Source organism: Bos indicus x Bos taurus, chromosome X (genome assembly GCF_003369695.1).
Source record: "Bos indicus x Bos taurus breed Angus x Brahman F1 hybrid chromosome X, Bos_hybrid_MaternalHap_v2.0, whole genome shotgun sequence".
NCBI classification, from domain to species: domain Eukaryota; kingdom Metazoa; phylum Chordata; class Mammalia; order Artiodactyla; family Bovidae; genus Bos; species Bos indicus x Bos taurus.
Genome location: NC_040105.1, coordinates 87,136,119 through 87,142,316, shown reverse-complemented (window position 1 = coordinate 87,142,316; position 6,198 = coordinate 87,136,119). Strand labels below are relative to the sequence as shown.

The 6,198-nt window shown below is 41.0% G+C and overlaps 1 non-coding gene across 1 annotated transcript; it reads left to right on the top strand.

Annotated features, from left to right (window-relative positions):
- Window positions 1-4,980: 4,980 nt before the first annotated feature.
- On the top strand, window positions 4,981-5,052 carry TRNAC-GCA. Its single transcript has one exon. It is a non-coding gene; the product is annotated as a tRNA-Cys (tRNA).
- The last annotated feature ends 1,146 nt before the right edge of the window (window positions 5,053-6,198 follow it).

Below are 6,198 nucleotides of genomic sequence, written 5' to 3'. Positions count from 1 at the left end.
TGTATGGATGTGAGAGTTGGACTGTGAAGAAGGCTGAGTGCTGAAGAATTGATGCTTTTGAATTGTGGTGTTGGAGAAGACTCTTGAGAGTCCCTTGGACTGCAAGGAGATCCAACCAGTCCATTCTGAAGGAGATCAGCCCTGTAATTTCTTTGGAAGGAATGATGCTAAAGCTGAAACTCCAGTACTTTGGCCACCTCATTCGAAGAGTTGACTCATTGGGAAAGACTCTGATGCTGGGAGGCATTGGAGGCAGGAGGAGAAGGGGACGACAGAGGATGAGATGGCTGGATGGCATCACTGACTCAATGGACATGAGTCTGAGTGAACTCTGGGAGTTGGTGATGGACAAGGAGGCCTGGCGTGCTGCGATTCATGGGTTCACAAAGAGTCAGACACGACTGAGCGACTGAACTAAACTGATATACACACACACATAAATGCATGTGCATGTAACTGAATCACTTTTATGTACACCTAAAATTAACACAACATTGTAAAGCAACTATAATTTAATTTTAAAAAGTTGAAAAAGCAGTATGTGTAGGATAATCTTACTGTAACTCACTTTTTGATTCTCTATGATTTTGAATTTGGCATATAGCTTATAAACTAACAGAATTTTTATAATGTACAGTACAAAAATATTTATTCTTGACATGGAAAATATCCAACCTTTTAAATGGAAAAAACAGTTAGCAAAACATCATATATAATATGATCTCATTTGTGTAAAAACCAAGATGTTTACATGGACAAATTAAATGTCTAGATGAATGAACATGAAGCAGTTAACAGCGGGGATCCCTGGGGTTGAAATAATGAGGGCTTTCATTTTCTGTGTACAATTTTAATGTTCTATCATGTTCATGTATATTCAGTAAAATAATATTTCCATTTTAAATTTTAATTAATTGCTTTTAATGATGACAGATGGTATAATTTAGGAGAGAAATGGGAATTTTCTAACCTGTGCTTAAATGCCTCTGGGATTCAGGAGCTGCATATGTCAAGAAACAGTCTGTTCCATGTAGAAAACAGACGTTTGGACACAGGGAAGCAGAGTGGAGGAGGGATGGCATGAACTGGGAGACTGGGACTGATGTGTGTGCACTGTTCTGTGTAAAGCAGATTGTAGGAATGTGCTGTATATCTGGGAGCTCAGCTCAGTGCTCTGTGTTGGGGGTTAAGGGTGGGAGGAAGGTCCAAGAGGGAGGGGATATATATATATATATCTTACCAAACCAGGGATGGAAACCAGGTCTCCCTCATCACAGGCCAATTCTTTACTGTCTAAGCCACCAGGGAGAATCCTACTGCCAATGCAGGAGGCTCAGGAGATGCAGGTTTGATTCCTGGGTCAGGAGGATCCCCTGGAGGAGGAAATGGCAACCCACACCGGTATTCTTGCCTAAAGAATCCTGTAAACAGAGGAGCCAGGTGGACTGCAGCCTATGGGGTCTCAAAGAGTCAGACACTACTGAGCACACATGAAAAGTTGTTGCTGAAAGAAAAGACGCCGGGATTCTTGGCCTCCGGAGGAGAAGAATTCTGTCTGGGGCCAGAGATGAGGCTTGATCGCTCAGAGCCTTTGTGTAATAAAGTTTTATTAAAGTATAAAGGAGATAGAGAAAGCTTCTGACATAGGCATCAGAAGAGGGCAGAAAGAATACTCCCCTGCTAGTCTTCAGCTGGATGTTATATAGTCACTAACAATCTGTTAATGAAAGAAAGGAATGTCTTAAAACTCAGAATGGCACCAGGCCCCTCACCCATAAGATGCATTTTGGGATAATCTTGGCACCAGACGATTCGTCCTGGGACATAAAATGATTAACTTGAATCTTGTAGAAGGACAGATTACCATACAAATAGTTTCGTTTACATAGATTAGGGGAACAATATCTGAGTATAACATACTGGTTTGTCAAGTAGGTTCTGAGCCATGAGGCGGAACCAACTTGAAGACAGAGTTTGGGGTAAATGCATAGTGTATTAGCATAGGTTAAGACAAACATTTCCGTAAGAAAAATGCATTGGTTATCTCTAGGTTTGAGAATAGTTAACTTCAGGTGAAACCAGGTGTCATTATGGCAACACAGTATTTTAAAAGAAACCTCCTTTTAAATTTGTGTAGAGAAGGAAAAAAATATCACTTGTTTGTTTCCTCCTGCCACTTAAGAGAGATAAAAATGTCTGACACTTGCAGGCTATTTTGGAGACCCCTGGCCTTCCTGCCTGTTAGCCTCTCACACACACACACATGCATGTGTGTGTATCCCTACAACAACATGATAAAACATAAGGGGGAAAAATACAAATTGTTACTTTTAGGATGGACTGATGGTTAAGTGCATAAGTAAAAGGAAAAGACTGAGTAGGATGAAAAGGATTAGAATTTACCAGACTCCATAGCATAAAGTTGTTGTGAGAAAAGTAGGAAGCATCACTACAAACAAAGCTAGTGGAGGTGATGGAATTCCAGCTGAACTATTTCAAATCCTAAAAGATGATGCTGTAAAAGTGCTGCACTCAATATGCCAGCAAATTTGGAACTCAGCAGAGGCCACAGGACTGGAAAAGGTCAGTTTTCATTCCAAGCCCAAAGAAAGGCAATGCCAAAGAATGCTCAAACTACTGCACAATTGCACTCATCTCACTTGCTAGCGAAGTAATGCTCAAAATTCTCCAAGCCAGGCTTCAACAGTGTATGAACCATGAACTTGCAGATGTTCAAGCTGGATTTAAAAAAGGAAGTGGAACCAGAGATTAAATTGTCAACATTCAATGGATCATAGAAAAAGCAAGAGAATTCCAGAAAAACATCTACTTCTGCTTTATTGACTACACCAAAGCCTTTGACTGTGTGGACCACAACAAACTCTGGAAAGTTCTTCCAGAGATGGGAATACCAGGCCACCTGACCTGCCTCCTGAGAAATCTGTATGCAGGTCAGGAAGCAACAGTTAGAACTGGACATGGAACAACAGACTGGTTCCAAATAGGGAAAGGAGTATGTCAAGGCTGTATATTGTCACCCTGCTTATTTAACTTGTATGCAAAGTACATCATGAGAAACACTGGGCTGGCTGAAGCACAAGCTAAAATCAAGATTGTCAGGAAAAATATCAAGAACCTCAGATATGCAGATGGCACCACTCATTGCAGAAAGCGAAGAGCTAAACAGCCTCTTGATGAAAGTGAAAGAGGAGCGTGAAAAAGTTGGCTTAAAACTCAACATTCAGAAAACTAAGATCATGGCATCTGGTCCCATCACTTCATGGCAGATAGATGAGGAAACAATGGAAACGGTGACAGACTTTATTTTTGGGGGGCTCCAAAGTCACTGCAGATTGTGCCTGTAGCCATGAAATTAAAAGACACTTACTCCTTGGAAGAAAAGTTATGACCAATCTAGATAGCATATTAAAAAGCAGAGATGTTACTTTGCCAACAAATGTCCATCTAGTCAAGGCTGTGGTTTTTCCAGTGGTCATGTATGGATGTGAAAGTTGGACTGTGAAGAAAGCTGAGGCCGGTGAATTGATGCTTTTGATCTGTGGTGTTGGAGAAGACTCTTGAGAGTCCCTTGGACTGCAAGGAGATCCAACCAGTCCATTCTGAAGGAGATCAGCCCTGGGATTTCTTTGGAAGAAATGATGCTAAAGCTGAAACTCCAGTACTTTGGCCACCTCATGTGAAGAGTTGACTCATTGGAAAAGACTGATGCTGGTAGGGATTGGGGGCAGGAGGAGAAGGGGACGACAGAGGATGGGATGGCTGGATGGCATCACTGACTCCATGGACATGAGTCTGAGTAAACTCTGGGAGTTGGTGATGGACAGGGAGGCCTGGTGTGCTGCAGTTCATGGGGTCGCAAAGAGTCGGACATGACTGAGTGACTGAACTGAACTGAACTAACTAATGTAGAGAATATTGTGTATGTAGTATATTAATGTTTATAGATATAAATTTTAAAAATTAACATATCCATAGTTCTTTTCTCCAAACCAACAGACACAGAAGCAGAATGGTAATCTCACTGAACAAACTGTTAATCTTGTCCAAGATAAGAAGGTGACAAAGGGTCTTGGCATGCCTATGAGTTAGAAAACATAATCTACCCCAGCAAAGAAATATAAAAAATGTTTCTACTTTATCCTAGAATATTTGCAAGTGTAATGATAGAAAAGGATTACTTTTGCAAGGAGTCCTATACAGAACTAAACAAGCAATGTCTGAGAAAGCAGTGATTACAAAGGAAACCAGATAAAATATAGGCAGTGGGAAAAAAATGGTAAATGATAGGTGAAGACATGAACACCCCTGAGAGATGGCTGGAGGAGCCAGCCACTGAGGCTGAACAGGAAGAAGACTGCAAGAGTATAGGTCCTTTGCTAGAGAATGCAATACAGGAGAACATGGGCCAGCGTTTCCAAAAACGAAGTCCTGTGATAGTGTAGTGTACCTTCTCCCGTGTAGGCCGTGTAACCTCCTAAGATGGAACACTTGTTGTTCAGTTGGTAAGTTGCGTTTGACTCTTTGTGACCTCATGGATTGTAGCCTGCCAGACTCCTCTGTCCATGGATTTCCCAGGCACAAATACCGGTGGGTTGCCATTTCCTCCTCCAGGGGATCTTCCTGACCTAGGGATCGAACCTGCATCTCCTGCATTGATGGAACATTACGCTAGTTCATATTCTACATTAGTGATACTCACAGGCATCTAGGTCTAGGCATTAGATCCTGTTCTCCTCTGGCCTTGGATGCCTCCAGTCTCACAGATGAGGAAGTGAATAAGCAATTAGATGGTATGCAATGTAAACTGAAATTGTGGCCTCTCTATAAGTTTGCACAGGTGGGCATTCACAGGTACCCAATTACTATTAGTTGAATATAGCAGTTTATTACTAATATTAAAAAGTCTCAAATAAGGTTGAAATTAAAAATGAAAACAAGCTGAAGCCAGGCACTTATGCTTCCCTGGTGGCTTAGAGGATAAAGCATCTGCCTGCAATGCAGGAGACCCAGGTTCAATTCCTGGGTTGGGAGGATCCCCTGGAGAAGGAAATGGCAACCCACTCCAGTATTCTTGCCTGGAGAATCCCATGGACAGAGGAGCCTGGTGGCTACAGTCCATGGGGTCACAGAGTCGGACACGACTGAGAGACTTCACTTCACTTTGTAAATTTTACTTGTGGTATTGCCATTATTATCTGGGATCTTTGATATGCAGCTTCAGCCCTCAAAGGGCTATTTTTTAAAAAGAAAATTATTAGCACCAACTTCATCACCAATGTCAGAAACATGGTTCTACTAGATTTCCTCCTTTTTTACAATTGAAAATAATTATTGTAACAGATTCCTAATTAACCTCCCTAAGTATGTATATTCTTCAAATTATCACCTGAGAATTACTTTCTAAAATCTAAGCCTGCTCATGTTGCTCCTCTTTACAACTCATCAACTGCTCCTCATTGATCTACTGAGTAAAATGCAGATTCCTTAGTGCCACAGGCAAGATTGTTTAGTCCTCAACTCTTCAGCCTTATCTCAAAGGGTTATTTTTTTCTTCATCAGGTACTTTGCCCACAATTAGAGTACAGGGCTATTATAATGGGCCCAGTAGGTGTCTTGATTCATACTGTATCACAATTAAATCTACAAGACACGTGTTTTATCTTCAAGTTGAATTTCAGACATTAACTTTTCCCTCAATATCCTTGTATGGCCAAAAATATAAGCCTTTGCTAAAACAGTTGGATTTAAACATTAATAACAAAATAAACAGTTCACACAGAACAGTGTTACGGGAGTGTGGTCCTTTGAACACTTGCATCGGAAACAAGTGGAAACTTGTTAAAGCTGCAAATTTCTGAACCGTATGCCAGCTCTATCAAATCAAGCTCTGTGGAGGTGGGACCCAGGCATTGGTCATTTTAACAGGTTTCTCCAGTCGTTCCTGGTGCACACATCAGTTGATGAACCACCTGTCTGTATGACGATGGTGACAGCACAACTAGGAAGAATAAAGTAGGAAAAAAAGCACTTTTTCTGAAAGAAGTGATAATCTAAAAACTAAATGTGTACAGGGATTGTATGAGTTGAACATTAATTACCCTAAGTTACCTCACTGGGGATGTTAAAAAAAATGATCAAATTTCCCATTTATGATAGGAAAGTTTAGCCTGAAGGAAG